The sequence below is a fragment of the Aplidium turbinatum genome, chromosome 8 (assembly GCF_918807975.1).
Source record: "Aplidium turbinatum chromosome 8, kaAplTurb1.1, whole genome shotgun sequence".
Taxonomy (NCBI): Eukaryota; Metazoa; Chordata; class Ascidiacea; order Aplousobranchia; family Polyclinidae; genus Aplidium; species Aplidium turbinatum.
This window is the reverse complement of record NC_137479.1, coordinates 14,040,097-14,049,225: the sequence shown is the minus strand read 5'-3', so window position 1 is coordinate 14,049,225 and position 9,129 is coordinate 14,040,097.

Here is a 9,129-nt window from a genome sequence, read left to right as displayed (position 1 = left end):
AGTCCGGTGACACTATAAGCTTTTGTATGCTGGCCCGCCGTGGCATTATTGGTAAAAAAGCCCACCAAGATATTTCCTAGGCCCACCCATAAATTACGTTCTGAATCCGCCACTGCTAGCCATTAAGGTTAGTTTTGACTTTTGAACTAAACTTTTTGCTGTGTGAGTTGTAGACTGCGGCTGAGGAGAATTATCATGCCTGCTTACTGCTTACAGTTTGGTGTACAACTACGATAGCTTGGTTCTTAGCAATAAACCCTGCTTAGCCTTTTTCATTTGAACATAATGTTGAAAAGAATAACTCAAATTCACAATAAATAAATGTTCAGCTCCCCTTTGGTTAAAAACGCGATGACGTCACAGAGAAGGTATCCACCAAAAAAATAAAAGAAAAGTGGGGTGAAATCAGTCAACCATGACGATAAAAAGCATGCCTTAGTAAATTAGTTGTGATTTGCTTGTTTCTGCTTCAATTTTTACAATTGAACCAGCCCTGCAAAGCAGAAGATCTCACCTATGCAAAGCAATGTAACACAAGCCCGAAAAACACCACATATCTCCTTAGAAAGGAATTAAATTTGACCAAGTTTAACTATTTATCCGAAGAATACTTCTAAAGATACCAGCATTAAATCAAGAACATACCTCTGTCGTTTCTGCTTCGATTTTTACAATTGAACCATTGCTGGAAAGCACAAGCTATCGTCTACCCAAATAAAGCTAAGCCAGATCCTAGAAGTTAAAAATATTTCCTAGGTAAAGAGTTGAACTTGACCGAGTTTAACCATTTATACGAAAAATACCTTCAAAGATACCAGCATTTAATAAACGCTAATCTAAAGAGCATATCTCTGTCTATTTACAAGCAAAAGTTGAGGTTGATACCTTTTTTACAAAGCGAGTAACCGGGCTTCAAACACAAGCAAATAGCGCCCGATGACTCGTTGCATTTCGGCAGCAGTGGCCGAGTGGTTAGCGCGTTGGGCTCGCAGTCGAGAGCCTGCATGTTCGACTCCAACTACCCGCAGTTGCTGTTGTTTCTCTGGGCAAGAAACTTTACGATAATTGCCTCTACCCAGTGATCGATTTCGAGTAATGGGTAGTACCAAATTTAAGTCATAAGTAGAGTAGACAACAGGAAACAGACATTGCAGTCGGCTGCAGCGTGGGTCAGGTATACGTCGGAAGGCGTACACCGATGCATAGCGCTCAAGTCCGCTTTCCCGCAATGCAGGATAAAGATATGAAAAACAAACAAACAAACAATTTCCGAATCGAAGCAAGTATACAAGTCTCCCTCGGTCTTCGATCATTATATGGCTTTATTAAATTAGTTGTAAGTTGCTTGTTTCTGCTTCGATTTTTACAATTGAACCATTGCTGGAAAGCACAAGTTATCGTCTACCCAAATAAAGCTAAACGAGATCCTAAAAGTTAAAAATATTTCCTAGGTAAAGAGTTGAACTTGACCGAGTTTAACCATTTATACAAAAAATACCTTCAAAGATACCAGCATTTAATAAACGCTAATCTAAAGAGCATATCTCTGTCTATTTACAAGCAAAAGTTGAGGTTGATACCTTTTTTATAAAGCGAGTAACCGGGCTTCAAACACAAGCAAATAGCGCCCGATGACTCGTTGCATTTCCGAATCGAAGCAAATATACAAGTCTCCTTCGGTCTTCGATCATTATATGGCTTTATTCAGGGGCTCCGGACACTTCCTGAGAGTGGGGGGGTAATTTAAGCAGAGCGGGAACGATGTTTTGACATCGACAGGGGCTTATTGGATTATCGCTTCACATATACTTCTGGGAGGTCGCTTCCCAGACCCTCCTTCGCATTACTGAAAGCTTCAGTTTCTTATACAGCGTCTTAGGAGGCATATTTCGCGCCGAAGGCGCAAAATTTTTGCCTTTCAGCACGATTTAAGGTCGAAAAATTATTTCAACGAATCTAAAATCGCTTCTAAAATCGAATCTAAAATCGAATCGAATCTAAAAACGAATCTAAAATCGAATCTAAAATCAAGTCTTCCAAATTTTGCGCTTCAGACGCTAAATAGTTAGATTTAAAAGATCAAAAGCGTTAAGGTCCAAGCTTTCTATAACTTAATTTACAATTGCATGAATACAACACGATAACCTGTGCCATAACATCCACAGTGAAAGAAAAAGTTTCGGCATCTAGGGTCTAGGCCAACGGTGTTTAACCTGCGGCCGTATGGCCGCATGCGGCGTCGATGAATAATTATGCGGCCGTTAACACGTAGCCTAATTTCATAAGCATGTGTTGGCGACCGTGTCCTATTGTTGAAATGAAAATATTATTTCAATAAAAAAAATGAAATGTATTTTAAATATTATAGGCTACAAGGATATCTAGAACCACTGGATACCTTCAAATTTTAGAGCTTGAAAAACATTTTCATCGTAAGTTTTTGTAGGCTAGACTGTATTGTTAAAATCGTTTAGAGACAAAACTTTTTCCTCGACCCAATTTCATTGTAACATTAGCCTACATTGCATTATGTCCTTAAAAAGAAAAAGAACACTAGCAGAGGAGAAAAGGGTATTCAGTTCCGAATGGGAGTTGATTATTTCATGATCGAGACGGCAGCGCATACTATGATGTGTCTAATATGCAGTCAAGTTGTTAAAACTGTAAAGGAGATAATGCAAAGCAGCATTTTCGTCGTCATATGTCACACAATTACGCAAAATTAGGCAAGTCGAGGAAAATCTGTCGAAAATGTGGAAAAGTGCACTTGATTATCCAATGTTGCGAGAATTGGCAAGAAAAACTCTTGTTCTTTTCGGAAGCCCTTAGGCTACGTGTGCGAGTCTGCCTTTTCACAAATGAAGTAGCCTACCTGAAAAACGAGTAGCCTACCGAACGCGATTGTTGGACGGAAACCTGGAGTCTCAACTAAGACTGTATCTCGAGAGGTTCTCAACTTAGCAATTTTATCTGCTCGTATGCAAAATCAAGGGAGTCACTTGTTGCAATGTCGCAGACGGAATAAATTTATTTCAAAAAGTGTTATGGCGCTATTAGGTATAAGTGTGATAAGTTTAGTAGATATTAACGAATAAATTCTTCTCTTTAATAACGCAAATTAAAAAAAAAATCATTTAAAACTCACTAGCGGCCGTGCTTTGTAGAATTAATCTGAATGCGGCCGGCAATAGCAAAAAGGTTGTGCACCCCTGGTCTAGACCTACATTCAATTCACAAAAAAAATAAATAAAAGCTAAAATGCATTAACTTTTACAACAACCAAAAGTATAAAGACATTGAAACAGTGCAACTGCAGTGGGTTTCGTTCGTGAGTGGTAAAAGCGAAATTAAACAGTTTGTAGCAGTGAGAAACTATGACGTCACACACAGCGCATTGCGATGCGTATATTTTTGACAGGATTCATAGTTTGGCCATAGATGACTTGGCGTTGTCTTGCGAGTCGGAGTTTCCAAGCAAAAACCTCAAAAGTTGTGCAAAAAACATAAAAACATAAAAATAAAACACAAAAGTAAAAAATGTATTAAAAATGAAATTTTTATCTCTACATTAGTGGGGGGGTAATTTTGCATTAGTTACCCCCCCCCACTCCGATTGGTGGGGGGGTAATCACCCCCCCGGCCCCCCCCTCTAACGGAGCCCATGGCTTTATTACATTAGTTGTAAGTTGCTTGTTTCTGCTTCGATTTTTACAATTGAACCATTGCTGGAAAGCACAAGTTATCGTCTACCCAAATAAAGCTAAACCAGATCCTAAAAGTTAAAAATATTTCTGAGGTAAAGAGTTGAACTTGACCAAGTTTAACCATTTATACGAAAAATACCTTCAAAGATACCAGCATTTAATAAACGCTAATTTAAAGAGCATATCTCTGTCTATTTACAAGCAAAAGTTGAGGTTGATAGCTTTTTCACAAAGCGAGCAACCGGGCTTCAAACACAAGCAAATAGTGCCCGATGACTCGTTGCATTTCCGAATCGAAGCAAGTACGGTATACAAGTCTCTCTCGGTCTTCGATCATTATATGGCTTTATTACATTAGTTGTAAGTTGCTTGTTTCTGCTTCCATTTTTACAATTGAACCATTGCTAGAAAGCACAAGCTATCGTCTACCCAAATAAAGCTAAGCCAGATCCTAGAAGTTAAAAATATTTCCTAGGTAAAGAGTTGAACTTGACCGAGTTTAACCATTTATACGAAAAATACCTTCAAAGATACCAGCATTTAATAAACGCTAATCTAAATAGCATATCTCTGTCTATTTACAAGCAAAAGTTGAGGTTGATACCTTTTTTACAAAACGAGTAACCGGGCTTCAAACACAAGCAAATAGTGCCCGATGACTCGTTGCATTTCCGAATCGAAGCAAGTATACAAGTCTCCCTCGGTCTTCGATCATTATATGGCTTTATTAAATTAGTTGTAAGTTGCTTGTTTCTGCTTCGATTTTTACAATTGAACCATTGCTGGAAAGCACAAGCTATCGTCTACCCAAATAAAGCTAAACGAGATCCTAAAAGTTAAAAATATTTTCTAGGTAAAGAGTTGAACTTGACCGAGTTTAACCATTTATACAAAAAATACCTTCAAAGATACCAGCATTTAATAAACGCTAATCTAAAGAGCATATCTCTGTCTATTTACAAGCAAAAGTTGAGGTTGATAGCTTTTTTACAAAGCGAGTAACCGGGCTTCAAACACAAGCAAATAGCGCCCGATGACTCGTTGCATTTCCGAATCGAAGCAAGTATACAAGTCTCCCTCGGTCTTCGATCATTATATGGCTTTATTAAATTAGTTGTAAGTTGCTTGTTTCTGCTTCGATTTTTACAATTGAACCATTGCTGGAAAGCACAAGTTATCGTCTACCCAAATAAAGCTAAACCAGATCCTAACAGTTAAAAATATTTCCTAGGTAAAGAGTTGAACTTGACCAAGTTTAACCATTTATACGAAAAATACCTTCAAAGATACCAGCATTTAATAAACGCTAATTTAAGAGCATATCTCTGTCTATTTACAAGCAAAAGTTGAGTTTGATAGCTTTTTTACAAAGCGAGCAACCGGGCTTCAAACACAAGCAAATAGTGCCCAATGACTCGTTGCATTTCCGAATCGAAGCAAGTACGGTATACAAGTCTCCCTCGGTCTTCGATCATTATATGGCTTTATTACATTAGTTGTAAGTTGCTTGTTTCTGCTTCGATTTTTACAATTGAACCATTGCTAGAAAGCACAAGCTATCGTCTACCCAAATAAAGCTAAGCCAGATCCTAAAAGTTAAAAAGTATTTCCTAGGTAAAGAGTTGAACTTGACCGAGTTTAACCATTTATACGAAAAATACCTTCAAAGATACCAGCATTTAATGAACGCTAATCTAAAGAGCATATCTCTGTCTATTCAGAAGCAAAAGTTGAGGTTGATACCTTTTTTACAAAGCAAGCAACCGGGCTTCAAACACAAGCAAATAGCGCCCGATGACTCGTTGCATTTCCGAATCGAAGCAAGTATACAAGTCTCCCTCGGTCTTCGACAGGGCCGGATTTAGACCATGAGAGGCCCTAGGCTATTCTATTTGTGAGGCCCCTCCCTATTTTTGAGCTCACAATTTCTCTCTAAACAACATTACATGTCATTGCTTAAATATTAAACATTAAAAATACAAGTGCATTAAACTCTTAGTTCTTTTTATTTTCCACATTCATGGGTGCAAATTTTTAATTAAAAGAATAAAATTTAGTTAAAGGAAAAATTTTCAGCTCAGCTAGGAAAGTTATGAATCTCTCACTTGGTAAACCGTTTACAGGAGACACATATCTGATAATCAAAGTTAACTGATCGGTAGCCTATGTGAAATATTGGGAGTAGAATCCACAGAAAAGCTGAAATACCTCGATTTTTTTCACGTCAGCCACAATTGACTCTAACTTTTTTGGCCATGTGCTGAATCATCTCTTCGCAAATAGTTTTTGACAAATAAGAGGGATTTCCTGATCCTGAATTTCCATAGCGATTGATATGAGCAAGTAAAAATGGATCAAATTTGGCAACTAGTTCTAAAAGTCCAAGATAATTGCCGTTATTGGGAGATCCAAATCGTTCATTGTCCCTTCTAAAAGGCAAGCCTCGTTCTGCAAGAGTACAAATTACAGCGGTGATTCTTTCCATTCGGGGAAGGCGGGGCAAGTTGTGCAACGGGGAAAGTTGTGCAAGTCCCCGTTTGAAAGGAAATAAATAGCGTAATGAATCTTTAACGCCATTATTATATTTTACCTATAATGCCTTTGAAGCAAGTGAATCGCAGTTATCAGTTTTTTGGGCAGGTTAGGCTTGATCAACCATATAAGGTGTTTAGGTCTTAGGATCTAAATTCGGATGCAAACGAAATTTTGATTTTTTGGATGCACAGTAGAACTAGTCAAACTGTAGCAGTAGGGGTCAGTAGACATATGATGTAGTTGTATTTTCGCAGGTAAAATTTTTTCGTACATTTGTCAATTTTCTTGAAATTTTTTGTTTTTAAAAAAAAGTGTGAATGGAGCAAGTTGTGCCATTGATGACGGGGCAAGTTTTGCAACTGTTCCTGTAAACCGCCTTTGTTAATTTACAAATGTTCTAGCCTATTAGCCATTTTTACATAGTTTCAAAGTCTTCCACGTGAATGAATGTAAAAAATGACTAGTGAATGAATGTAAAAATAGCTGATATGTTATTGTCCGTACTTTTGCTGGCCGTATTATGTTGCTCAACTTGCCCCTAGTCAAAACGAACGATTGTTGTTGCTCAACTTACCCCATGGTGCTACACAGCTTGCCCCATGGTGCTGCACAACTGTTCAATCGTTACTTAAACTTGAATGCAGTGCAAAATAATAAATAAAACCAACCAGTTTTTGTCTAAAAACTTGGCTTACTAGCATGTTTTTGAAATGCAATACTTGAGTCTTCGAAAAAGTTAGTGAAAAAAAAAATAGATTTAAAAAAAACCTGCTCAACTTGCCCCGCCTTCTCCTACATGCCACCAATACTGCTGTTCTGCTTTTATTTGCTTCTCCAGCTTTGAAGTAAGCGTATATCCTCGCTTCCTTGTTAGGTAGATTAACATGGCATTTGTGTGTTTTTCTGAGTTTTCATGAGCTTGGATAAGATAAGAGTTGTGCCAGTCATCAAAACCATCAGAAGCTAAAGCCGAAGAAGATGAATGATTTGGAAAGAGTTTACAATCAAAGCAATATACGCGTGCTTTTGCGGGGGAATATACAATACAAGCCACTTTCTGCTATACTGTATGTTTCACCCAGGGATTTCACCATTGACTTTCGTTGCAAAAAACAGAGTTTTTGTGCAAAACCTGGATTGCTTTTTGTACACTCGTTTGGAACTAGAAAATGGACCACAACTGTGCTGAACTTCAGAAGGGCCTCTCTCTATCCAGTAGGCTATTTCTTCATTTGATAATTCTTTCCACAAACCAGCGTCTTTTAAATTCAGTGTAGCCTATGTGTAGATCTATGTTCGGCATCACCTGCATAAATATCTGTAATACCTTGGGATTGATCTACTTCACCAGGTGTGAATTGAAAATTTTGAGTATCTCCACTACTTTGATGTGTTACCTTTCCCTTCGCTTTGCAGCAACTGAGTTCTGAAATATAGCCTACTTGTATTTTCATTTTCACTAGGCATGGCTCCTTCCTCATTACCAGGTTGTTGTTCAACGTCCTGCATTGCTTTTTCTGTAAGACTTTCTTCTGGTTGAATGCTAGTAGTTGGTTGATCAGCTTCGTCACACTGATTTTCTTGTGCCAGCGTCAAGGCACCTACTTCACTGCCAGCACCTGTTGCTTCTGTCAGAGGTTGATGCAAGAAAGCTTGATATATAAGTTACATAACTTACTTGAGGTAGGGTTTAAACTTGTCAAGTTTTTAAAAGAATTACAAACTTCGAAACCGAATTTCGAGGCCCCTGGACGTTGAGGCCCTAGGCTTCAGCCTGCCTAGCCTATTGGTAAATCCGGCCCTGGTCTTCGATCATTATATGGCTTTATTAAATTAGTTGTAAGTTGCTTGTTTCTGCTTCCATTTTTACAATTGAACCATTGCTGGAAAGCACAAGTTATCGTCTACCCAAATAAAGCTAAACGAGATCCTAAAAGTTAAAAATATTTCCTAGGTAAAGAATTGAACTTGACCAAGTTTAACCATTTATACGAAAAGTACTTTCAAAGATACCAGCATTTAATTAACGCTAATTTAAAGAACATATCTCTGTCTATGTACAAGCAAAAGTTGAGGTTGATAGCTTTTTCACAGAGCGAGCAACCGGGCTTCAAACACAAGCAAATAGCGCCCGATGACTCGTTGCATTTCCGAATATATTATCACGAAGAGACTTTATACTCGAGCTCATTGAATGTTTGTGCCACCAACTACAAAACAACTATTGTCATGACACCTGAGTCAAGAAACGCAGGAAATGCTATAGATTCTATAACATAGTATAGAAGAGGCTGTAACAATGCAACGACATTTAGCCTACGTGTTCCAAGTGTCAGAATCCTGCATGTGGAAAGTGTTCTCAAAATGATTAGAAAGTTACTTTTGTGAAATTCAGCGGGTGTTGCAAATGATACTGTGATGCATTATATATATGGCTGGTCACAAGTGTACTCATTTATGTTTCTTTTACATCTGTAGGCTAGTCTAAGATTGCTAAACCGTGTCCCATGGAGTGCTTATTTCTTATGCTTTTTTGTTCGAAATAAGTTTTCAACAATACAAGTTGCATGCAAATGTGTTTTTTAATAAACTGCTTTTTAATGTTTAAATGTTTTTAATGTTTTTTAATAAACTTTTTAATGTTTTTTAATAAACTGCTTTTTAATAAACTTGTTTTTTAATCATTTAGAATGCATAATAATAGTTAAAACACTAGCAGTTAGACAGAAAAACGCTGCAATACTGAAGGTGTCCTATAGGACACCGTGGTAATTCTAGGGTGTAAAAAATCCTGGTAATTCTAGTGTTAATACAATGTGGCCCAAAACACTGGCCACAATTTCAGCATTCATTAGGGTAGGTCTGAAATAAATACAGTAGGCTATATAGT